Source organism: Zea mays, chromosome 2 (genome assembly GCF_902167145.1).
Source record: "Zea mays cultivar B73 chromosome 2, Zm-B73-REFERENCE-NAM-5.0, whole genome shotgun sequence".
NCBI classification, from domain to species: Eukaryota; Viridiplantae; Streptophyta; class Magnoliopsida; order Poales; family Poaceae; genus Zea; species Zea mays.
This window is the reverse complement of record NC_050097.1, coordinates 61,551,902-61,579,649: the sequence shown is the minus strand read 5'-3', so window position 1 is coordinate 61,579,649 and position 27,748 is coordinate 61,551,902.

Here is a 27,748-nt window from a genome sequence, read left to right as displayed (position 1 = left end):
TGATGACGACGACCATAGCGATGTTGGGACTGATCATCATCATTCCCAAATTCAGATTCCTCATTGTCATCATTTCTTCGATTCCGACCTCTTCCTCTACCACGTGCAACACCTTGATTTCTCCTCCCATGTTCACTTGCCCTTCTAGAATAATTTCCTTCACCTTCTTCCCCATCTTCATCATGGTTTCTTACACCATCAGGGAGTCAACAATGACCTCTGATTTCAGCCATAAGTGTCTGAAGATCTTGTGCCAATAGATCTTGCTTGGCTTCTATGCTTTGTTTGAGTTCATTGAATTGTATCATGGTGACACATTCTTCAATCTCAACATTGGGATCCATCTTCCTGTGAAGTTAGTGGTGACAAGGCAACAAATATAGGTGGAATATGAAGCTATATAGAATCTCACAACCTCACCACACTTACCAACCAAATCTCTTATGAGTTCCCTGCGGGTTGCAAGAAAATGTGTGGTGGTAACAAGAAAGTGGTGGTTAAGAGAATACAAGACCAGAGTACCGATTACAATGGCTTATATGTGGAGCTTGGTGGGAAATAATAAACAAGGGATGCAATCTGAATCCTAGTTGTTGTAAAGTTAAATAACCATCCAACTAGAAGTTCCCTGCCTAGTGCTGACCACAAGATACGAGTGATGTAAATAGATCAAACACACGCGTAAGAAATTTCAGATTTGATGCAGACAAGGAGTATGATTGGAATGCAAGTATTGCAGTCAGATCCAACCAAAATTTTGCACCAAATGACAATAGCAAACTGGTTGAACAACTTGATAAAACTTTCAGCACTTGTGCACATAAACAAACTGATTGTTCTACTTTTCTTCCACAATCTTGTTCAACACTTTTTTGACACTTTTTTGATACTCTTTTTTTATAGAACTAAACACAGAGATCTGATATGATATTGCACACTTTATAATACTTAACAAAGAACTCAACCAGCAGCTATAACTTAAATAGGATCAAAGTTAACGCGAAGGAAATGATGAGGGTTTTTCAGATTTTTCTTTTTATGGATATTTTCAGATATATATAAGAGGCTCAAAGGAAACACAAAGGATAGAGTGACCAACAACTAAACAAAGATTATAAGGACTGAAACTTAACAAAACTCACTGGAACAACATATTGAAACAAAGGGCTATGGCAAAAATATTTTATGGCTTTTTGGTGGATAGGACGAACACAAAATATATGTAGCTAAGGGTAAAGAATCCTATCGTGGCAACTGAGGCTCTGATACCAGATGATGCGTCACGATGCCCGATCTTCACGACGTAGGATCAATCTTCAGATAACTAGCTTCAAAGAAGCCAAGATAACTTGCTGCAAGCAGCGATAACTAGTGCAACCTGACAAATAAAACTCGAAGCCAACCACCGTCTTTAACCGGCAGCCTGAATCGAGGATTCGCCCAACCACACTCTCAAAGAACCAACCAACACAGCCTACAATCAATCGAGGAGACCTCGAAGGGAGTAGGAGCACCAATTGGGAGCGGATGAAGCCGCCGCTTCTGCAATCCCGCGAAGGAATTCACAAGAGCAAAGGGGTAGAGATCACTCTCAATATTTGTTAGCACACAGCTGAACAAAGGGTTCTGTTTTAGATTATCATAAGCTGCCTTACATCATAGACATAGGGGGTATTTATACTAGTAACAACCAGCCTTAGCGAGGTATAAACACGAAACAAAAGTATTTTCACGTGCTAATGTGAAGGAGCCTCTTCGGGAGATCTGCAGAGCTGATTTCCGTGTGGCTGTTTGACTTCTGCGCAGCCTTCAGTATTTTGACAATAACTTCTTCTAGGAATCTTCAAATGACGTGGGGCTGGATGCGTTGGAAAGCTGACTTGATAAGCTTTCTCACCATATATAGCATGTTTAATGAAACTTCGTAGAATGATGCAGTTTAATACGAAAACTTGGTCATCAAGCTGACTGTTGACCTTCTGACCAGTCGGCACTAAAGTAGGTCGGCTGCCTTTCTGGTAGATGTGGTTAAGTCGGATTTAGAAGCATTGGAAACTAGACTTCAAGAGCTTTCCAAAAAGTACTTATGGGCCCTCATAGATTTTGGGAATCAAAAGATATGACTATTTCTTCTGGACGGTTCTGTTGCGCTGGACTGACTCGGATATAGCTCTTCTTGCTGATTCGCCCTTGATATGTTTTGTCCTTCCTCTTTGGTGAACCTAAGTAATATCAACATACACGACTTAGGTAGCATAAATTCTCATTAGTGTTTAAATGAAATTCATAAAGTAGCGCGTGCACCTCTTGCTGTAGCTTCTTAGCTCGGCTACGTGTAATTGGTCCATCAAAGGCTTGAGTTGGTGATGATGTTGGTTGTACTTGAGTTGATGTAGTATGACTTGGGGTTTGTATTGTATTACTTAATGGCATGGTCATATCATGTGGCATATCAATTGAAGTTGCCACCCCATATGTCAACAGTTCATGATGTGTTCCACGTATCTCAGCTGCGAAAGTGTGTCCGCTTACCCACGGAAGTGCTACCTGAACCAGAATTGGAGATAGAACTAGACTTATCCTATCAAGAGCACCCCGTCAAGGTATTGGATCAAAAGGAGAGATCAACGCGGGCAAGGTCGATCAGGATGTATAAGGTTCTGTGGAGTCACCATTCAGTGGAAGAGGCTACGTGGGAGACTGAGGATTTTCTACGTTCTTGCTTCCTCGACTTTCTGCCCAAAGGAGTCGGTACGTAATCCAAAACCCCACCCCACCTGCCCTTTGAATCTAAATGTAAGAAAAACTTAGATGTTAAAGGTATTGTAAGCTTTGAAAATGACTTTAAAAGGGTTTCCTCCTGAAGTGGAAAAGAGAATGACATTCGAAGAGCAGTTAACTAGAGAAACTTGGATAAAGAAAAATGCAACACCCCATCACACCTTCTTGGTACCCCCTCTAAAGGACCCCTACCCAAAATCTCGGGACGAGATTCCTTTAAGGGGGGAGGGCTGTAACACCCCAGGTGTTACTTAGGGTTTTCACTCAAGCCTACACTATTGAACCCATCATCACATGTGGTTTAGTTTGAGCATAAGACACCAAACTTGGGGGGTCAAGATCCTAAGTAGGTGTAACCCATCTTAGAAGTCATGCTTTGGCCTTATCATGCACCTAAAGAGGAGAGAATGGCTCAAACCCTAATTCAAATCCCTTTAGGCAAATGGAGCCCTAGAGGGGAGTATAGCAAAAAGGCTATGTAAACCACATTATCATGACTTGGGCTAATTATAAAAGTTGTAGTACACTTAATACCCTACAAAAAATAGTAAGAGTGTGACCCCAAAAAGGCTTTAGAAAAACCCCAAAAAGGTCACCAAAGAGAAGGGCATAAAAGAAAAATCAGATTTCCTCAATTTCAAAACCAACCCTCTTTCAAAGATCAAACATGTTCTCCTTTTTCCAAACCTCAAAACCATAGGTCCCAAATAACAAAATGGCGCCTAAAGACCCCTAGAACACCCTAGAAAAATTTGAACCCAACCCTAAGTCGTTTGACACGACTTGACACAGTTTTTGTCTCGGGCTGGACAACTCAGACAGAGCCAACTTCACACCACAATATCTCTCAACCCCGACCATATATTTGCTTGGAACTCACGTGAAAAAGATAGGATATGGTGCAGAGAAGAGACCTTACATGGGATTTTTGCCGAGATCTACACGCTAAGGCGACCAAACAGGCCTTTGAACACTGACAGAACCAAACCACCACGTGTTCGACATGGGCAGGCACTCGGGAACGCGCCCAGAGCACGCCCGCACGCGCGCCCCCGCGGGCCCTTGGCCGCCCCCGTGCCCACACCCGTGTCATGCCCGCGAGTGGCTATAAAGCCTGCCCTCATGCACAGCCACCTTCCCTGTCACCCCATCCGCACCGCGCCTAGCTTTCTCGAGCCAGCCCGTAGCTCCGGCAACCTCCCCGCGACCCGTCAGAGCCGCCCGAGGGCGCCCACCATGGCCAAACCACTCCTGCCCACCTCTGCTCAATCTGAGCCCTCGGATAGCTTCCTCGAGAGGCCGTGAAGCTTTCCCAAGCTTGAGCCGAGGACCAGCCCCACCGGAACAGTGCGAGCACGCTCGCCGGAATTCGTAACCCCGCCGGAGCACGTGGACCGGGTAACCCACCGAACCATTTCTCGATTCCTTGCGCGTATAGCCTCTACATCACCCAGAGGAGCTCCTCGTGCACCTTGATTGAACCCTACCGCTGTGGTTTGGCCGGAGCAGGTGCCACCGACGACCTCCGCCGCATGCGCTCGTGGCTAGAGCAGCTCCAGCCACCTCCGACGCCGACCCACACACCGACGTGACCGCCGTGACCTCCCCGACGTCACCGACCACCCCACCGGAGCTCTACTGCCGTCGGTAAGCCTCGCCGCCGTGATCTTTGCCCGGTTACTGTTCCAGCCAGCCAAGGATCGCAGGTTAGATATAGGATAAGTTCAGGGGGTTATGCGTAAGGTCAGTGACTCATGCGAACAGTAGACCGAGGGCTGATTTGTTAGAGAAAAGGGGGAAGAAAACCTAGGAACTTCATCAAAAATTTGTTTTTCTTTTCCTATTTCGAATTTACTTTTCTTTTAAATACTGTAGAGAACTTGATAAATACATAACTTGAAAAATGCTCATCCAAATTTAGTCAAACCAATTTTTCTAGACTTTGTGAAATATAAACTATCAAGCAAAAATAGTAAACCCCATGGTTCCTGTAATGTTTTCTAGAGTTTTGATTTAAATAAGAAAACTGCCCAAAACTTAATAATAAAGGGAAAAATAGAAATGTTGTTAGACCAGGGTTGAGAAAAATAGTGGAGACACTAACCTAGTAGTTACACTGTTTAAAATTAATAAACACCCGAGTGTACAAGGTTAAGGAAGATTTATTCACTAAAACTGGTTTATGCTCAAACTTAGGAAATTAAAAAAGGGATTAAAAATGGAAACCAGAGGGCAACCATACTTTTCCTAGCATGCCTAAGTGATGTAGTTCACAAGAAAAATCTGTTGAACCATAGTCCACTGAAAAGAAATTGCACTCACATTTATTCATGGAAAACAGAGAAAACATTGAAAAGTCATAAGAAAATAATCCTAAGGAGAAAATACCCCTACATTAGGAATGACTGCTCTTGTGCTAAGAAGAACCTAGGAAAAATACAAGTTCTGTTGTTTGATACTTTTCAAATAGCAAGTTAGTTATAAGTGTCTTTTTGGCATTAAACTTTAGAAAATCATAACTAAATAACCACTAAGTAACCCTCTGTGATTTTTGGCACAGAAGCATGTTATTATCCATAGATACCAGCAAAAATAACTCTTAGTACAGAACCCACACCTAGATAAGAGTTGTAGTGCAAAGTGACCCCTCTACCCCAACTTTTGTTATTTTTGTCTAGAGCATATTCTATTTATTTTTGCTCAAATTTATAGGACAGACTACAGTGACCAATAGTAACCCACTGTAATTTTTACAGAATTTTTGGAAAATTTGAAATCACTGTTGTAGTTCAAACCCACCTTAAGAGCATAAATAGAAAATGAAAAGGGGAATTAGTAGTGGAGATTAATGTTACCCTAACCAACCCAGCAAAACCCCTTGAGTACCTACTAAAACCTTTAAGGGGAAATCCAAGTCTTAATCCACTACGTTTGCCTCTAAGCAAAACCTCAAACCTAGGTTGCTAAGCATAAACCACTAAGAGCTTCTTATAACAAGGAAACCCTAAGTTATCAACTAACTTAGTTTTTCTTTACTATACATAATGGTTACTAAATTCTGCATATCATAGCATACAAATATCTTATTCATTGCATTCGATAGATTACAACCTCGCTGATGGAGAGTACGTGCTCATCCCTGAGCAAGGAGTTGATCGGGAAGGAGTCCAGGAGCCAGCACCAGAGCCAGCCACCGAGGATCTCCCCGGAGCCCCAGCTTTGGAAGGCAAGCCCCGGTTTTATGCATAACCTATTATATATGCTATTTTACTGCACTTAATGTTTGTAGGCTTGTACTGTGCACTTAAGTGTAGGAGTTGACTGAAACCCTAGTTGCATGAACTCAGGATTCCTTTTGAGATGGATACTAGTATGCTAGGTCGAGTAGCTGCTTTACTAATTAGGGATCTCGGTAGAAGCCGAGTGATTTTTCTAGCACTCGTGAGGTCAGGAATTGGTTGTATCCATTTGTATATCGTACTGATGATGGTCTGTGGACAACGGTCCATGGGGATGCGTTGTCTACGAGACGAAAATTGGAATAAGGATTAAGGTGTGGTACCGTGTGTCAAGCGTTTGAACGTACTAAACATATGCCGAGAAATATGGTAAATCGGTAAGCCTAGTACCTGAGTGAACCTGCCCGCAGACTTTACCCCTCACGCGACCTGAGACGTGGTCTCCCATTCCAGTTATGGTGGGTACAAGTGTGGTCACTGCACGACGGCAGTCGGGGTCAGTGAGGCATTGTACGCCAAGGCGGTGAGCCATGATCTGTTGCCAGGGAATCGATGGGGATGGTTGATGTGTGTGGGTACGGAGTGCCTCACCACGTCGTGTGTTTAGGTTTACCTTGCAAGGTTGAAACTCGATTCGAATCGTCTGCTTCTCGCAGCTAATGAGACTGCTTGATCCATACTGCTACATTGAGTAACAAGTGGAAATGTGATGACTTGGCAAAAGTGGTTGATTGCTAAATGTTTGATACCTTGTATGATTAGATAGGTACACGTTTAGTCTTAAGAGAGTCACACTAAAACTTTAAAAAGCTAAAACTTGATTTTTAGACTCAGCTAGTGCTTCTGGCAAACAAACCCCTCAGCCAAACAGCTGCATGTCTAAAGGTCGAGGAGTAGACTCCTCACACCGGGTAAGTCTAGCTGAGTATTAGTATACTCAGCCTTGCTTGTGGCATAATTTTACAGGTTCGCTGGAGGACATGGTTGCTGGTGTGACTTGGCCGTCCATCTTGCCACCGGGTTGGACAGTCGAGTGGGACCCTACCTCGACAGAGGACTAGCATGAGGAGTGGTGGGACAGGCTTCCCCATCCTTCCACATATTTATCGTTAGTTTTATTCCCCTGCAATCCGAACAATGATCACTACTTTTGTTAAAACTCCGATTAAATACTCCTTAATGTATGGTTTTATGCTTTATTGTATTTGCTCTGTGCCTCACCTTCGAGTGAGTATGTGGTACTTGATCCTGTTAGTGGCCTCGTCGGACTAGATCCGAGGGACTAACGTTTTATTCCTATTTAAGTGTGGTCTAGCCTTTAAGGTGGGACTTAGGCACTTAAGTTAGAATAATTCGGGCGGTTCCGCCACAAAAATGATCCTTCGGTTCAGAATGCAGTGAGCAAGCTTCAGCTATGGTCAAAATTTTTGGCAGCACAACGATGCAATAGCAGTAAATGTTGTGGTAACTTCACACTTACCCGTCTGTTTATATAGTGCTGTAGGTGGGAAGGTGAATCGTCAAGCCGCTCGCACCCGTTGAACAGTCACCCGCACTCGCTGAACGGTGGACCATAGTGCCCAAGAAGCCGAATCGCCAGATCGTGCGTACCCGTTGCATGGTGGGACCATCCTTCACTCGGAATATTTTAATCGTTTCTCAGCAACGAGCTCAGGGAAGGTGTTTTTTAGACCTTCGGCATTCCGAAGCCTAAGAGAATTTTTCACGGGTCGAGCTCGTCACGAAAAACGATCTGGCACCGTGAAGGGGCTACTGTTGGGGGTCTGCTTCGTCGCCGAAGGTCTCATAAGAAGAAACACCTTCGAAAGATTGACACGAAGCCGAAGCTGTCAATCAAAAGGCTTCGGAGCATATTTCCAAATGCACCGACTTAAAGATGAAATGACCAACTAGCCCATGATAATTTGTATTATTGTAAACCTTTGTAAAGGGCATGAATGTAATTCTCCATAGTACCCCCGTACTGTTCACGTTATCCAGTAATCACTCACGTGCAACACTTGGATTTTTGCCTTCTGTCAAGCCGAAGGTACAAATGTAATTAAATATCATATTTAAATATTTAAGTTTGTATAATGGTAACATATGAATGATATTATGTGTTTGTTTGTGTTATCTTTCATGTTTCATATGTTTCATCTTTCATTATCTTATAACCGTGATGATGAAGGTACGTCCTTCATGACCTTCGTCCGAAGATCGTTATATCCTAAGGGAAATAATGTTTCGAAGGATGAAGGACTTTAACATTTAATACTTTGTGTTGCCTTGTTCTTGATTCATAGCATTTGAGAACAAGTCCCCAACACTACACTTAGCAGCAAGGTTACGAGTTATTTGAAGAGCAAGTTGGTACCTGGAATCTCGAGTCTAAGGCAAGTTGTGCCCTTGATCACTCCTTTTTACCTATTAATGTTCGCTGTTAATCACTATGACATGCTCAGGTTAATTTGATAGGACCTAATAGGTTTTCCTAGCATTGTTTATCCCCCACCTTGCAAACAGATGAATTATTCGGTAGATTGGCTATTGCTCTACCTGGTTTTGGAAAACTAATGTTTTATTATGATCATGTTCCAATTATGTTATTGTTTATTTATTGTTCATGATAAGAACATATTGTTAATTGGAACATGGAGAATCACCCGGGAAAACAGTGCTACCACAAGGTGAAAGGGAAATAGGGTTTAACCTTTTCATATAAATAATTTTGGTGGTTGAATGCCCAACATAAATAATTGGACTAACTAGTTTGCTCTAGATTATATATTCTACAGGTGCTAAAGGTTCAACACAAACCAATAAAAAGATCAAGTTAGGGTTCAAAAGAAAGAAGCAAAAGAAACCGAAGGGTGTCCTGGTCTAGCGCACCGGACAGTGTCCGGTGCGCCAGGACCGTACAGATGCGAACTCTTCACCTTCGGGTTTCTGTGGCCACGCTCCGCTATAATTCACCAGACTGTCCGGTGTGACACCAGAATGTCCGATGCACCAGCGGAGCAACGGCTAGCCAGCGGCTGCAATGGTCGCCTGCAACGCTACAATGCATGAACAGTTCGCGCAGAAGCCAGAGCAGCCACCAGAGGCGCACCAGACAGTGCACAATACCTGTCTGGTGCGGCACCGGACTGTCCGGTGCCACAAAAAGACAAAGCTCCAACAGTCAAACCCTAACGATTGGGTGACGTGGCTGGTGCACCGGACAATGTCTGGTGGCGCACCGGACTGTCCGGTGCGCCCATCGACAGCAGCCTGCCCCAACGGTTGAATTGGTGGTTGAGGGCTATAAATACCCCCAACCACCTCCACTCCAACCATCCAAGCATTCACAACAGTGCATTCAATACAAGAGCAATACACTTCACTCCAAAGACACAATTCAAGTGATCGATCCGCTCAAAGTCCTGAATCCATCTCTAGAGCATTAGGACTTGTGAGAGGATTCTTTGTGTTCCTTGTTGCTCTTGTTTGCTTGGCTTGGCTTTCTTTTCTTTCTCACTTCTTACTGTCAAGTGCTTTGTAAGCGAGGCAAGAGACACCAAATGTGTGGTGATCCTTGCAGGGTCTAAGTGACCCGTGAGATTAAGGAAGAAGCCTCACTCGGTCTAGGTGACCGTTTGAGAGAGGGAAAGGGTTGAAAGAGACCTGGTCTTTATGACCACCTCAACGGGGACTAGGTTCTTTAGAACTGAACCTCGGTAAAACAAATCACCGTGTCATCCGCTTTATTTTCTTGGTTGATTTGTTTTCCCCTATCTCCTAGACTTTATATTCGCTCTAACGCTAACCCCGGCTTGTAGTTTGTGGATTAAGTTATAAATTTCAGATTTCGCCTATCCACCCCCTCTAGGCGACTTTAAATTGGTATCAGAGCCCGGTACTTCATTAGAGTCTAACCACTCGAAATGATGTCGGGAGATCATGCCAAGAGGGAGATCGTGACCGACAGCGACAAATCCGCAAGCTCAGGGAGAACTCATTCGAGGGAGTCCAGCCACAAGCATAAGGAGGAGTCCGCTTCCTCCATCAAGTCACAACAGAGTGGTCACAAGAAGAAGAAGATGAAGAAAGTGCTCTACTATGAGACCGACTCTTCGTCACCCTCCACCTCCGGCTCCGAATCATCATCCGTAACTTCTAAGCGCCATGAGCACAAGAAGTATAGTAAGATGCACCTCCGCTATCCTCGCATTTCTAAACGCACTCCTTTACTTTCCGTTCCCCTAGGCAAACCACCATTTTTTGATGGTGAGGATTATTGTATGTGGAGTGATAAAATGAGGCATCATCTAACCTCACTCCACAAAAGCATATGGGATATTGTTGAGTATGGAGCCTAGGTACCAAAGGTAGGGGACAAGGACTACGATTCGGACGAGGCTGGCCAACTTCGACACTTTAACTCCCAAGCCACAACTATACTCCTCGCCTCCTTGTGTCGAGAGGAGTATAATAAGGTGCAAGGGTTAAAGACGGCCAAAGAAATTTGGGACATCCTCAAAACAGCGCACGAAGGGGACGGGGTGACCAAGATCACCAAACGGGAAACGATTGAGGGAGAGCTCGGTCGATTCATACTCAACCAAGGAGAGGAGCCACAAGCTATGTACAACCGGCTCAAGACCTTGGTGAATCAAGTGCGCAACCTCGAGAGCACAAAATGGGATGACCATGAAATGGTCAAGGTCATTCTTAGATCACTCGTCTTTCGTAATCCTACTCAAGTTCAATTAATACGTGGTGATCCTAGATATAAACTAATGTTTCCCGAGGAGGTTATAGGAAAGTTTGTGAGCTTGAATTGATGATCAAAGGCTCCAAACAAATCATCAACTTGGAGCAAGGCGGCATCTCCACACCCGAGGTGCCACCCGTCGCATTCAAAGCAACGGAGGAGAAGAAAGAAGAGTCTACATCAAGTAGGCTCCCCATCGACGCCTCCAAGCTCGACAACGAGGAGATGGCGCTCATCATCAAGAGCTTTCGTCAAATCCTCAAGCAAAGGAAGGGGAAAGACTACAAGCCCCGTTCCGAAAGGGTGTGCTACAAGTGTGGTAAGCCCGGTCATTTTATCGCTAAATGCCCTATGTCTAGTGATAGTGACAGGGACAACGACAAGAAGGGGAGTAAGAAGGAAAAGAAGAAGTACTACAAGAAGAAGGGCAGCGATGCACACGTGTGTCGGGAATGGGACTCCGACATAAGCTCCACCGACTCCTCCTCCGACGAGGATGCCGCAAACATCGCCGTCAACAAGGGACTTCTCTTCCCCAACGTCGACCACAAATGTTTCATGGCAAAGGACGACAAGAAAAATAAGGTACAGGCTAGAACCACTCCCAAGTATACTACATCTAGTGATGAGAGTAGTTCTAGTGATAATGAAGATGACTTGTTTAGTCTTTTTGCCAACATTAACATGCAACAAAAGGAAAAAGTAAATGAATTGATAGGTGCCATTCATGAGAAGGATGAACTCTTGGATAGCCAAGAGGAATTCCTTATTAAGAAAAATAAAAAGCATGTTAAGGTAAAGAATGCTTATGCTCAGGAAGTAGAGAAAAATGAAATTTTATCTAAGGAGCTTAGCATTTGCCATGACACTATTTCGAACCTTAGAGCTGAGAATGTTAGGTTAATTGCTAAGGTTGAAAAATTAAATGTTTGTGATGATTCAATTGTCAGTCTTAGAGATGAAAATACTAGTTTAATTGCTAAGATTGATAAATTAAATGAATCAATTTCTAGCCTTAAAAGTGAGAATGATAAGTTAATTTCTAAGGCTAAAGATTTGAATGTTTGCAATGTTTCTATTTCCAATCTTAGAAATGAGAATGCTATTTTACATGCTAAGATTGATGAATTAAATGCTTGCAAACCCTCTACATCTAGTGTTGATCATGTTACTATTTGTACTAGATGTAGAGATGTTAATATTGACGCTATTCATGATCACCTTGCTTTAATTAAACAACAAAATGATCATATAGCACAATTAACTACAAAAATTAATGAGCATGAGATAGAAAATGAAAATTTTAAATTTGCTAGAAGCATGCTCTATAGTGGGAGACGCCCTGGCATTAAGGATGGCATTGGTTTCCAACAAGGAAGCAATGTCAAGCTTAATGCCCCTAAGAAATTTTCTAGCTTTGTTAAGGGCAAGGCTCCCATGGCTCAGGATAACGAGAGTTACATTTTATATCCTGCTGGTTATCCTGAGCATAAGATTAGGAGAATTCATGCTAGGAAACCTCATAATGTTTCACACCATGCTTTTATGTATAAGAATGAGGCTTCTAGCTCTAGGCAATCAACCCATGTAAAATTTCCTAAAAAGAAAACTCCTACTGCATCAAATGAACCTAATGTTTCGTTTTAAACTTTTGATGCATCCTATGTTTTAACTAACAAATCAGGCAAAATAGTTGCCAAATATGTTGGGGGCAAACACAAGGGCTCCAAGGCTTGTGTTTGGGTACCCAAGGTGCTTGTTTCTAATGTGAAAGGACCCAAGACCGTTTAGGTACCTAAGAACAAGACCTAAATTGTTTTGCAGGTTTATGCATCCGGGGGCTCAAGTTAGATTATTGATAGTGGATGCACAAACCACATGACAGGGGAGAAAAGAATGTTCTCCTCCTAAGAGAAAAACGAAGATCCCCAACGAGCTATCACATTCGAGGATAGAAATCAAGGTTTGGTCAAAGGACTTGGTAAAATTGCTATATATCACCTGACCATTCTATTTCCAATGTTTTTCTTGTAGATTCCTTAGATTACAATTTGCTTTCAGTTTCTCAATTATGCAAAATGGGTTACAACTGTCTTTTTAGGGATATAGGTGTTACTGTCTTTAGAAGAAGTGATGATTCAGTAGCATTTAAGGGAGTGTTGGGGGTCTGCTTCATCGTCGATGGTCCCATAAGAAGAAACACCTTCGGAAGATTGACATAAAGCCGAAGCTATCAATCAAAAGGCTTCGGAGTATATTTGCAAATGCACCGACTTAAAGATGAAATGACCAACTGGCCCATGACAACTTGTGTTATGATTGTAAACCTTTGTAAGGGGTATGAATGTAATTTCTCACAGGCTATGTCCTATGCCTATAAATAGATGAACAATACCCCCGTACTGTTCATGCTATCCTGTAATCGCTCGCGCGCAACACTTGGATTTTTGCCTTCCGTCAAGCCGAATGTATAAATGTAATTAAATATCATATTTAAATATTCAAGTTTATATAATGATAACATATGAATGATATTGTGTGTTTGTTCGTGTTATCTTTCATGTTTCATATGTTTCATCTTTCATTATCTTATAACTGTGATGATGAAGGTACATCCTTCATGACCTTCGTCCGAAGATCGTTATATCCTAAGGGAAATAATGCTTCGAAGGACGAAGGACTTTAACATTTAATACTTTGTGTTGCCTTGTTCTTGATTCATAGCATTTGAGAATAAGTCCCCAACATTGGCGCCCACCTTTGGTGAACTCACTTCCACTTTTGAGCTAATGGCTTCGTCCAACACCCAAGCTGAAGCTGCTTCGACTACGAAGCTGGTGCTCCCAATAATAGGTGGATCATGCTCAGAACCAGCCAACAAGAAGCAGAAGAAGGAAGCTCAGAGAAGGGTGCAGCATGTTGGGGTGCAGGGACCCTTCATCAAGTCAAAATGGTCCCACATCCCAATCACCTTCTCCTAGGAGGACCTTCAGCTCAAGGATTATCCTCATAATGATGCTATGGTCATATCTTGTGTCATCAAGGGATTTCTGATCCATAATGTTTTGGTTGATATAGGCAGTGCAGCTGACATCATATTTGCTAAGGCCTTCAGACAGATGCAAGAGCCAGAGGATAAGATTCATGATGCTACACACCCTCTTTGTGGCTTCGGAGGAAGGCAGATTACAACGCTCGACAAAATCACGATGCCAGTGACCTTCGGCTTCGTCCATAATACAAGGACTGAATAAGTTGTGTTTGACATCGTTGATATGGAATACCACTACAATGCAATCATTGGTCATGGAACACTCAATGCTTTGGAAGCAATACTTCATCCAGCATATCTATGCATGAAGATACCTTCGGAACAAGGATCCATTGCTGTTCATGGTAGTCAGGAAGCTGCTAGAAAAGCTAAAGGAAACTGGACAGATTCAAAAGCAATCCACAACATAGATGGAAATGAAGCTTGTGAACAGTACAAGTATAGAAGAGAGAAGGCTGCCTCGGCTGATCAGCCAAAGCCTATGCTTCTATGTGAAGACATAGCAGAGCAGAAGGTACTGCTAGGATCTCAGTTATCTGAAGAGCAGGAGAAAACCTTGATAAGGTTTTTATTCAACAACAAAGATGTGTTTGCTTGGTCAGCCAATGATCTCTGTGGTGTCAATAGGGATGTCATTGAACATTCACTCAATGTCGATCCATCCTTCAGGCCCAGAAAGCAAAGGCTTCGGAAAATGTCTGATGATAAAGCCGAAGGTGCTCGAAATGAAGTAAAAAGACTTCTCAGTGCTGGTGTCATCAGAGAAGTAAAATATCTAGAGTGGCTAGCCAACACTGTTATGGTGAAGAAGGCAAATGGTAAATGGAGAATGTGCATCAATTTTACAGATCTTAACAAGGCTTGTCCAAAGGATGAGTTCCCATTGCCAAGAATAGATTCTCTAGTAGATGCAGCAACTTCATCAGAGCTTATGAGTTTACTAGATTGTTACTCAGGCTACCACCAAATCTGGATGAAGAAGGAAGATGAGCCGAAGACCAGCTTCATAACCCTTAGTGGTACATATTGCTATCTTCGGATGCCTGAGGGGCTCAAAAATGTTGGAGGAAGCTTCAGCAGAATGACAGCCAAGGTCCTTCATTCTCAGATAGGCAGAAATGTGCTAACATATGTTGATGACATCATAGTAAAAAGCACGAAGCAAGAAAATCATATCACTGATCTGCAAGAAACATTTGCTAATTTCAGGCAAGCTGGCCTGAAATTAAATCCTGAAAAATGTGTCTTTGGAGTAAAGAAGGGTAAGTTCCTTGGTTTCCTAGTTTCAACGAAGGGGATCGAAGCTAACCCAAGCAAGATCGAAGCCATACTTCGAATGGAACGCCAAGTACGAAGAAGGGGGCCCAACGGTTGGCAGGAAGATTGGCTTCATTGAATAGATTTATATCTAGATCAGCAGAAAGAAACTTGCCATTATTTTAAATACTAAAGTCAGTCGAAGTTTTTTAGTGGGGCCTAGCTCAATAGAAAGCCTTCAAAGAGCTGAAGCAATACCTGATTGATCTAACAACATTAACTCCACCTGCGTCAGGGGCTCCGTTACTATTATATGTGGCAGCTTCGCACTCTGCAGTGAGTGTGGCGCTTGTGCAGGAGAAATTGGAAGGACAAATCAAAAAGCAAGCCCCAGTATACTTTGTCTCCAAAGTTCTAAGCTTATCAAAGAAAAATTATACAGAATTGGAAAAGGTGTTGTACGCTGTCTTAATGGCCTCCAGGAAGCTTCGACATTATTTTCAAGCATTTCATATAATTGTTCCTTCATCACAGCCTCTGAAGGATATTATGAGGAACAGAGAAGCTACTGGAAGGATTGGAAAGTGGGCTGCGGAACTCAACGAATTCAGCATTGATTATGTGCATAGATCCTCGATTCAGTCCCAGGCGCTAGCAGACTTCATCGCTGACTGGACGCCAGGGGCTCAGGAAGAAGAAGCAAATAAAGATGCCGAAGCTTGGACAGTATTCTGCGACGGTTCCTGGGGAACCTTCGGGGCAGGTGCAGCTGCTGTCTTGGTTGCACCTTCCAAAGTCAAAACATGCTATGCAATAAGGCTTGATTTCAGCTGCACAAATAATATTGCTAAATACGAAGCTTTGCTTTTGGGGCTTCGGAAGTTAAAGGCAATGGGGATAAGAAGGGCGGTCCTTAAAACTGATTCCCAAGTTATTTCTGGTCATGTTGACAAGAGTTGTAGAGCAAGAGACCCGAAGCTTGAGAAATACCTGGATACAGTTCGAAGGCTTGAAGCTTCTTTCGAAGGGTTTTCTGTCAAGAATATTCCACGAGGAGAAAATGAGCACGCTGATCTGCTAGCCAAGTTAGCGGCGCAGGGGCTGCCTTTACCTTCAGAAGTATTCTTTGAGACAATAAGAGCACCTTCGGTGGAACTTCTTGAAAGAGCAGTGCTCAATATATCTCCTGTTCATAGTGAAGATTGGAGAACTGAGATTATATCTTTTCTCCAAGGAAATTGCCTTTCAGATGACGAAGCTTATAATAAGAAAATAGAGGCAAGAGCTCGACCATATGTAATAATAGAAGGGGAGTTATACAAACATGGAGTCTGCTCTCCACTGCTCAAGTGTTTATCCAGAGCTGAAGGTAGAGAATTGATGAAGGAAGTACATGCAGGATTGTATGGATCTCACATTGGATCTAGACCTTTACTGGGGAAAGTCTTCAGACAAGGATTCTATTGGCCGAAGGCAGCTTCGGATGCAGCGGATCTGGTTCAAAAATGTGAAAATTGCCAAAAATACGCAAGAGACCAGAAACAACCTTCGTCGTTAACCCAACTGATACAACCAACTTGGCCATTGCAAAGATGGGGCCTGGATCTGTTAGGTCCACTTCCACCAGCACAAGGCAATTTAAAATATGTTGTGGTGGCTGTAGAATATTTTTTCAAGTGGATTGAAGCGAAGCCTTTGGCCACAATAACTTCGGTCACAGTCCAAAAATTCTTTTGGCAAAACATTGTTTATCGCTTCGGCTTACCAAAGGCTATAACTGTGGACAATGGAACACAATTTGATGCCGAAACCTTCAAGGAATTCTGTGATCAAATCAGCACGAAGATCCATTTTGCGTCAGTCAGACATCCAGAATCAAATGGACTTGTCGAAAGAGCAAATTGTATTATAATGACAGGAATAATGAAGTTAATTTTTAACCAGCCCAGAGGAAAGTGGCCAGAAGAGTTGATTAAAGTGGTGTGGAGCCACAACACGACTGTATCAAGATCAATAGGTTTTACGCCATTCAAGCTATTATTTGGTGACGAAGCCATAACCCCAGAAGAAGCTAAACGGGGTCAATAAGAACAACAACTTTGACTGAAGACGAAGCTGATTATCATGTAGCAAAATACACTATAGAAGGGGTCAGACTTTAGGCTATGGAAAATATTAATAAATATCAAGCCGAAACAATAAAATGGCGCGACAGAAAAGTCCAGCTGAAAAATATCAAGCCAGGGCATCTGGTGCTTCGGAGAGTGGCTAATCCGGACACAGTAGGCAAACTACAGTTGAAATGGGAGGGACCTCTTCTGGTCGTATCTTCGTCAAGGCCCGGTTCTTACGGACTAAAAGATATGGATGGCAATGATATTCCTAGGTCTTGGAATGCTGATGAGCTTCGACGGTATTATGTATAGATTCATGTAATCTTTTTCTGTTTTTCTATGGCACCCTTTTCCTTTCCGAAGGGGGAAAGGTTTTTAATGGGGCCATAGTTTGTAATCTTTTCCTTTCTCATTCAGCTCCATGAGAGAAAAATCCCCCAAACATGTAAATGTAAAATCTGAGCATGCACCATCGAGTGCAGAGAAAAAGAAAAAACAGGGAGAAGCTCGAAAGTCGTCCCTAAGGGGATGTAGAGCATGACGAAGCTACAAAAAGCCGTTCCTAAGGGAGCGCAACGTAAGTTTTCTGCTCAAAAGTCGTTCATTAGGGAATGCAGAGCCAAATACCGCCGAAATAAAAGGCGAAGCACGAAAAGTCAACGCGAATACCGCCGAAATAGAAGGCAAAGAAGTTCAAAAGACGTTCCTTAGGGAATGCAGAACTTACACCGAAAAATAAATGGTGCAGCCGAAAAATAAACGGCAAAGAGATTTCAGTCATTCCTTAGGGAATGAAGGTTGTGGATGAAGCATCAGATGTGTGTGTTTGGGCATTCATTTGCACGATACATTACATCATACATTGCATACATAAACATTCATTTAGACATACATAGGATCATCATCATCATATCATACAGATACAGACAGTTGCTTCGGCTCTAAGAATGCAGCTTCGAAAGCAGAGTCATGTTTCATTGTGTACAAAAGAAGGGAAGGTGTTTTTCGCCTTCGGCTCAAAAAGTACAAAGTTTCGTTCACATTGAAGCATTTCACACATTGATGAAAAGATAAAAATATATTACAAAGGTATGGACAAAATTTACAGAGTAGAATCTAATTCTCAAATTATAATATTCTTTATAAAGGTTAATACAAGAGTTCTTAGAGTTTTTTCCACAGCTAGCTATTCAAGCTTAATCACCATCTATTGAGCTTCGGATCGTCTGCTAAGCTTCGGCTTTGTGCTCTTCGGCTTCGTCATCCTGTACATATTAAATTGTTATAAGGAAAATTCAAGTTTAAAGGAAAAGGTAAGCACAAGATATGAATTTGTTATAAGGAAAAGCTTAAGATGACTTCGAGCTTCGTCACCAGCTAAGCTTCGGGCAAGACTGGGAATATCAATCAGATCTGCTGGTGATAAGCTAAAGTTGGGTCTATTGACAATCTTCCCATATGTGCAACCAGATTTTAGGAAGGCAACAGCTATGCCCCGAGAAGCTACCAGGGCACAGAAATCACCGTGTCCAGCTATAATTTCATCAAGAGCATCAATTTCACCCTCGATATGTTCGAAGGCCCCTGGCAGGTCTTCAATCGAAGGACTAAATTTTTCATAGCCGGCTCCAACTGAATTGAAGACCTGCTTCAGTCGTTGCACACATCGGTTGCTGAACTCCAGACATTTATTTTGAAGCTCTTTCAATGATTTTTGTAACTTTGAACTTTTTTCGACCTCAGCCTCAAACTTCATTCCAAGTCTTTGCTTTTCTTGTTCGAAGTTTTCTGACTTTGAGAGAAGCTCCTTATTCAACTTTGCAATTCTGGCTTCAGCTTCTGCCAGTGAGCCCTCCATTGTATGAAGTTCGAAATCCTTCTTTTCAAGAGCAGCTACTTGGTTTTTTATTTTGCTCTCTAAATCTTCAATTATAACTTCATGCTTTTTATCTTCGAGGTCCTGTTGCATCCTCAAAGCTTTACTCAATAGCATACTCTGTGCACAAGCAACCTTCGTTAGAAAACACCTTCGTTGTTAAAAACAATAAAAAGTCGAAGAAAAGTTCTTACCTTGAAATTAGAATAGAATAAACTACCGACGATATGCTGTCGTCGGTAGCGGCTGATGTCGGTCTCAAGCTTCGGGAAACCAATACTCTTTGATAGAGTACCGATAACCTTCGCTCCAGTTTGATCTCGGAGGCAGCCTAACCTTTCATCGTCAACACCTCCGAAGAGTAGTGCCCCTGGTTGATACCCACAGGATATGGTGTATTCTCTTAACTCTTCTTTCTCAGCCTTCGACAATTCTTGCCCAATTAAGTTTTGAAAGTTAAAATTTTCTTCTTCTGAAGCAGTTTCGGCTATTTCCTTCTCCTTCTCAGGTACTATAGCCGTGGTTTCTTTGGCGGCTGCAACAGCTTCTTCTGCGGCCATGTCCAGAAGTATTTTATCAATATTAGAAAGTGTGCTTTCTAAATGTGCACCTTCGGCCGTTGCAGCTTCGGCAGTAGCAGTTTCAATAGGTGCAGCTTCGGCAACTGTAGCGATCTCGATAGCTGGTGTCTTTGACGCCGAAGCTAGCGGTGGTGTTTCTTCAATGACCTCGGTCACGGTAATAATTCTTCGTTTTTTCGGCCCAGCAGACTTCTTCGTTGACGAAGGCTCCTTCTTCTTCTTCTTCTGTAAAAGCTTCGTCAGGTGTGGCCCCAGTGGACTTAGCTTGATAGGCAAGGATTCAGTCATTACCTTTAGAATTTCTACCACATCGGTAGCAGAAGGCGTTGCAGGAGTTTCTTCTTCTATATCAGTCGCCTTCTGTTTTGGGGCCACAACTTTTCTCTTCTTCGGAGCAACTGCCTTCGACTTAGGGCTCAATTTCCTCTTCTTCAAATTTTCTTCATCCTCTTTTACCATTCTAGCGGCCTGTCTGCCCACAACACTGACAACTCTTTTTCTTTTTTGCCCTTCGGTGCCCTTATTCAATCGCTCATAATCAGGATATTCAAAATAAAGAGCATCCATTACCCGATTCAATCTTCGCTTCGGTCGGGAGCCGAAGGCTGCAGTCATCAACTGATCTTCTTTTTTCGTATAGTTGCCTAGAATCTCATTGCACATAACTTTGATCGTATCCAACCATTATTGGCAGGGTTCCTTGAAGTGTTTTTTGAACTTAAACTGATAGGGCAGCCGAACGAGTTCACTCGTCTGCTTCTCTTCTTTAAGCTTCGGCATACCCCACTCCCTCAGCGTTGGGAATACTCTGTTGGCTAGGTATTCCTGGACTAGATCCCTAGTTCCAATATGTTCAGACACAATTCTAAATTCGTACACATCATCTTGGCATGGATCCCCCGACGTCATGTTGCACTGAGGCCTAGTCAGCCCGAAGGTTAGCTCCAACGGGCTCTGAACTAGCTTCTCTCAGCCCGAAGGTTAGCTCCAACGGGCTCTGAACTAGCTTCTCCTTTTTCTTATCAATTTTAACATAAAATCATTCAGATTTCCAACCGGTCGGCCATTTAGTATGATAGCTGACCACTGGTGTCTTCATATCCTTCCGATAAGCAAAATTATAGCAGCCGAAGTTCTCATGCAATCCGTCTTCTCTAGCCTTCGTCTGATAGTGAAGTTCATGAACTCGGCAGAAGGCTTCGGCGAGCGGCTCCACCGCTTGACTTCGGAGAGCCCAGATATACACGCTGAGCCTAACAATGGCGTTAGGGGTCAGCTGATGAAGGTAAATTCTGAATTTTTCTACAATCATTCCGTATAGAGGAAATCTCAACCCTGCTTTGAAGAAGCTCTTGAAAACTACAACTTCATCATTTTCTGGTTTCGGGATAGTCTCTTCCCCGCCAAAGAGAACCAACCCCTTATCGGCTTCTCTGAAGTAGCCTAGCTTCGTCATTATAGTCATATTAGCTTCAGACACAGTTGATTTCCCAAAATCCAAATGGCTGGGCTTCGATGGCATAATGATGTTATAATCAATCTCTCCTTCACTAGCACCACTCTCTTCAATATCTGCCTGCTCGGCTTCATCAGCAGGTGCTCCTTCGTCAGAAGCGCCTTCAGTCGCAACTAATCCTGATTGCCTCATAACTTCGGAGATCAGAGCAGTTTCAGCAGCTTCGGCTTCCTCTCCGTCGCGAGTAACCCTAGCTGTTGAGCGCACCCTGGCCATTTTATGTTGAAATTCTTGCGTTTTGACAAAGTTGAAATTTTTTATCTTTACCGAAGCTCCCTCTTGTCACGAAGCTAGAGCAAAATGATCCTTCGGTTGAGAATGCAGTGAGCAAGCTTCGGCTGTGCTCAAATTTTTTGGCAGCACAATGATGCAATAGCAGTAAATGCTGTGGTAACTTCACACCTACCCGTCTGTTTATATAGTGCTGCAGGTGGGAAGGTGAATCGTCAAGCCGCTCGCACCCGTTGAACAGTCACCCGCACTCGCTGAACGGTGGACCATAGTGCCCAAGAAGCTGAATCGCCAGATCGTGCGTACCCGTTGCATGGTGGGACCATCCTTCACTCGGAATATTTTAATCGTTTCTCGGCAACGAGCTCAGGGAAGGTGTTTTTCGGACCTTCGGCATTCCGAAGCCTGAGAGAGTTTTTCACGGGTCGAGCTCGTCACGAAAAATGATCTAGCACCGTGAAGGGGCTACTGTTGGGGGTCTGCTTCATCACCGAAGGTCCCATAAGAAGAAACACCTTCGGAAGATTGACATAAAGCCGAAGCTATCAATCAAAAGGCTTCAGAGTATATTTCCAAATGCACCAACTTAAAGATGAAATGACCAACCGGCCCATGACAACTTGTGTTATGATTGTAAACCTTTGTAAGGGGTATGAATGTAATTTCTCACAGGCTATGTCCTGTGCCTATAAATAGATGAACAGTACCCCCTACTGTTCACGCTATCCTGTAATCGCTCGCGCGCAACACTTGGATTTTTGCCTTCTTTCAAGCCGAAGGTATAAATGTAATTAAATATCATATTTAAATATTCATGTTTATATAATGATAACATATGAATGATATTGTGTGTTTGTTCGTGTTATCTTTCATGTTTCATATGTTTTATCTTTCATTATCTTATAACCGTGATGATGAAGGTACGTCCTTCATGACCTTCGTCCGAAGATCGTTATATCCTAAGGGAAATAATGCTTCGAAGGATGAAGGACTTTAACATTTAATACTTTGTGTTGCCTTGTTCTTGATTCATAGCATTTGAGAACAAGTCCCCCAACAGGGAGTATTAGAGGGTCAGCTATACTTAGTTGATTTTAATAGAGCTGAACTCGATACTTGCTTAATTGCTAAGACTAATATGGGTTGGCTCTGGCATCGCCGACTAGCCCATGTTGGGATGAAGAATCTTCACAAGCTTCTAAAGGGAGAGCATATTTTGGGACTAACAAATGTGCATATTGAGAAAGACAGGGTTTGTAGCGCATGTCAAGCAGGAAAGCAAGTTGGAACCCACCATCCACACAAGAACATCATGACAACGGACATGCCATTAGAACTACTCCACATGGATCTATTCGGCCCAATTGCTTACATAAGCATTGGCGGGAGTAAGTACTGTCTAGTAATTGTGGATGATTATTATTGTTTCACTTGGGTATTCTTTATGCAAGAAAAATCACAAACCCAAGAGACTTTAAAGGGATTCTTGAGACGGGCTCAAAATGAGTTCAGATTGAGAATCAAAAAGATAAGAAGCGACAATGGGACGGAGTTCAAGAACTCTCAAATTGAAGGCTTTCTTGAGGAGGAGGGCATCAAGCATGAGTTCTCTTCTCCCTACACACCTCAACAAAATGGTGTAGTGGAGAGGAAGAATAGAACTCTACTGGACATGGCAAGGACCATGCTTGATGAGTACAAGACTCCAGACCGGTTTTGGGCCGAGGCAATTAACACCGCCTGCTACTCCATCAACCGGCTCTACCTCCACCGAATCCTCAAGAAGACATCATACGAACTCCTTACCGGTAAAAAGCCCAATGTTTCATATTTTAGAGTCTTTGGTAGCAAATGTTTTATACTTGTTAAAAGAGGTAGAAAATCTAAATTTGCTCCTAATGATGTAGAAGGTTTTTTACTTGGTTATGACTCAAACACAAGGGCATATAGAGTCTTCAACAAATCCACTGGGTTAGTTGAAGTTTCTTGTGACATTGTGTTTGATGAGACTAATGGCTCTCAAGTAGAGCAAGTTGATCTTGATGAACTAGATGATGAAGAGGCTTCGTGCGTCGCGCTAAGGAACATGTCCATTGGTGATGTGTGTCCTAAGGAATCCGAAGAGCCTCCACAAGCACAAGATGAACTGTCATCTTCCATGCAAGCATCTCCACCAACTCAAGATGAGGATCAGGCTCAAGATGATGAAGATCAAGAGGATGATCCACCTCAAGAGGAGGACAATGATAAAGGGGCAAATCAAGTAAATGAAGACAAGGAAGATGATCAAGAGATACAGGGTCAAAGACCTCCACACCTAAGAGTCCACCAAGCGATTCAAAGAGATCACCCCATGAACTCCATTCTCGGTTACATTCATAAGTGGGTAACAACTCGATCTCGATTCAAAGAGCCGTACAGGGTGGAGGATGCACTAAGAGACTCGGATTGGGTGTTGGCAATGCAAGAGGAGCTCAATAATTTCACGAGGAATGAGGTATGGCATTTAGTTCCACGTCCTAACCAAAGTATTGTAGGTACCAAATGGGTATTCCACAACAAGCAAGATGAGCATGGTGTGGTGACAAGGAACACAACCCGACTTGTGGCCAAAGGCTATTCACAAGTCGAAGGTTTGAATTTTGGTGAAACCTATGCACCCGTAGCTAGGTTTGAGTCAATTCGTATATTACTTGCCTATGCTACTTACCATGGCTTTAAGCTTTATCAAATGAACGTGAAAAGTGCCTTCCTCAATGGACCAATCAAGGAAGAGGTCTATGTTGAGCAACCTCCCGGCTTTGAAGATAGTGAGTATCCTAACCATGTGTATAAACTCTCAAAGGCGCTTTATGGGCTTAAGCAAGCCCCAAGAGCATGGTATGAATGCTTAAGAGATTTCCTTATCACTAATGGCATCAAAGTCGGAAAAGCCGATCCTACACTCTTTACTAAAACCATTGCAAAAGATTTGTTTGTATGCCAAATTTATGTTGATGATATCATATTTGGGTCTACTAACAAATCTACCTGTGAAGAGTTTAGTAGGATCATGATTAAAAAATTCGAGATGTCTATGATGGGGGAGTTGAAGTATTTTCTAGGATTTCAAGTCAAGCAACTCCAAGAGGGCACCTTCATCAGCCAAACCAAGTACATTCAAGATATACTTAACAAGTTTGGAATGAAGGATGCCAAGCCCATCAAGACACCCATGGGAACAAATGGGCATCTCAATCTCGACACGGGAGGTAAATCCATAGATCAAAAGGTATACCGGTCGATGATAGGATCTTTACTCTATTTATGTGCATCTCGACCGGATATTATGCTTTCCGTATGCATGTGTGCAAGGTTCCAAGCCGATCCTAAGGAAGTTCACCTTAGGGCCGTGAAAAGAGTCATGATATATTTAGTTTACACTCCTAAGTTTGGTCTTTGGTACCCCAAGGGATCCACTTTTGATTTAATAGGATATTCGGATGCTGATTGGGCAGTGTGTAAAATTGATAGGAAGAGCACATCAGGGACTTGTCAGTTTCTGGGGAGATCCCTGGTGTCTTGGGCGTCAGAGAAACAAAACTCAGTAGCTCTTTCTACCGCCGAAGCTGAGTACATTGCCACAGGCCATTGTTGCGCGCAATTACTTTGGATGAGGCAAACTCTCAGGGACTAAGGCTACAAATTGAGCAAAGTCCCTCTCCTATGTGACAATGAGAGTGCAATCTGCATGACGGATAATCCGTTGAACACAACCGGACTAAGCACATAGACATTCAGTATCACTTTTTGAGGGATCACCAACAAAGGGAGGATATCGAGATTACTTATGTTAGCACAAAAGAACAATCAGCCGATATCTTTACCAAACCATTAGCTGAGAAAACCTTTAGCAAACTTAGGAATGAGCTAAATATTCTTGATTCTCGGAATTTTGATTGAAACATTGCACACCTAGCTCATTCATATACCTTTGATCATATCTCTTTTATGTCTACGACTAATGTGTTTTCAAGTGTATTTCTATGCTAAGTCGAAGATTGAAATGGAAATGGAGTCTTAGGCGAAGACAAGGCTTCCACTCCACTCTATCGGTATCATTTACCCTTCACCGTCACTCCACATCACTCTCAAATTGGTATAATCTTTCCCTCATATTTACTTGTACCAATGGGAGAGATAGTAAAAAATAGGGCTCACCAAGTCTCCGTTTTTGGCGATTAATGCCAAAGGGGGAGAGAGTATTAGCCCAAAGCAAAAGGACCGCACCACCACCAATTTCAAAATTTTCAAGAATTTTTCAAATTGGAATCTAAAATGTATTTGATCTTATTAAATTTAGTATTTACAAAAATTGGTAAAACCCTCTTGAACCCTAAGAGGAGCATTTGATTTAGGGGGAGTTTTGTTAAGTCAAAGGAAAAGCATTTGAAATAGGGGGAGAAAATTTCAAAATTTGAAAATGCTTCTCGAAATCTTCTTCATATACCTTGGACTATTTGCAAAAAGACTTTGAAAAGATTTTCCAAAAGAATTTGCAAAAACAAAACAAGTGGTGCAAGCGTGGTCCAAAATGTTAAATAAAAGATAGCAAACCATGCATATTTAGTAAAAGTATAAATTGGTTTAATTCTAAGTAACCTATGCACTTACCTTATGCAAACTAGTTCAATTGTGCACTTGTATATTTGCTTTGGTTTGTGTTGGCATCAATCACCAAAAAGGGGGAGATTGAAAGAGAAATAGGGTTTAACCTTTTCCTATAAATAATTTTGGTGGTTGAATGCCCAACATAAATAATTGGACTAACTAGTTTGCTCTAGATTATATATTCTACAGGTGCTAAAGGTTCAACACAAACCAATAAAAAGATCAAGTTAGGGTTCAAAAGAAAGGAGCAAAAGAAACCGAAGGGTGCCCTGGTCTGGCGCACCGGACTGTCCAGTGTGCCACCGGACAGTGTCCGGTGCACCAGGACCATACAGATGCGAACTCTTCACCTTCGGGTTTCTGTGGCCACGCTCCGCTATAATTCACCAGACTGTCCGGTGTGCCACCGGACTGTCCGGTGCACTAGCGGAGCAACGGCTAGCCAGCGCAACGGTCGCCTGCAACGCTACAGTGCGCGGACAGTTCGCGCAGAAGTCAGAGCAGCCGCCAGAGGCGCACTGAAAAGTGCACAGTACCTGTCTGGTGCGGCAACGGACTGTCCGATGCCACAAAAAGACAAAGCTCCAACGGTCAAACCCTAACGGTTGGGTGACGTGGCTGGCACACCGAACAGTGTCCGGTGGCGCACCGGACTGTCCGGTGCGCCCATCGACAACAGCCTGCCCCAACGGTTGAATTGGTGGTTGAGGGCAATAAATACCCCCAACCACCTCCACTCCAACCATCCAAGCATTCACAACAGTGCATTCAATACAAGATCAATACACTTCACTCCAAAGACACAATTCAAGTGATCGATCCGCTCAAAGTCCCGAATCCAACTCTAGCGCATTAGGACTTGTGAGAGGATTCTTTGTGTTCCTTGTTGCTCTTGTTTGCTTGGCTTGGCTTTCTTTTCTTTCTCACTTCTTACTCTCAAGTGCTTTGTAAGCGAGGAAAGAGACACGAATTGTGTGGTGATCCTTGTAGGGTCTAAGTGACCCGTGAGATTAAGGAAGAAGCCTCACTCGGTCTAGGTGACCGTTTGAGAGAGGGAAAGGGTTGAAAGAGATCCGGTCTTTGTGACCACCTCAACGGGGACTAGGTTCTTTAGAACCGAACCTCGGTAAAACAAATCACCGTGTCATCCACTTTATTTTCTTGGTTGATTTGTTTTCCCCTGTCTCCCAGACTTTATATTCGCTCTAACGCTAACCCTAGCTTGTAGTTTGTGGATTAAGTTCTAAATTTCAGATTTCGCCTATCCACCCCCTCTAGGCGACTTTCACAAGGGTGGAATGGGACGCCCTTGGCCAAGTAATTAGAAAATCTAGGGAGAGATTACCTTACCAGGAAGGGGCAAGCGGGGAGGTGTCGCTGCTAGAGTATAGGGAGGTCCTCAGGTCGAACTGTCTGTAAAGTTTTTTGGACGAGGGATTCCTATGCTTCCTTCTTCCTGAATCCGTAGTGGGTTTTTTCAAACTAGTGAAACTTTGGAAAGGCCTCGTAGTGCTACCCTGCCTCGCTTCCTTGGTAGAGGTGTATGGGGTCCGTACAACCCCGTGGCAAATGGGTAACACAACTTGTGGGTAAAGATGTGCAACCTCTGTAGAGTGTAAAACTGGTATATATATCAGTCGTGCCATTGGGTGAAGCTGTCTAACCCTGATGGAAGAAGGGTGGAAGACATTGGGC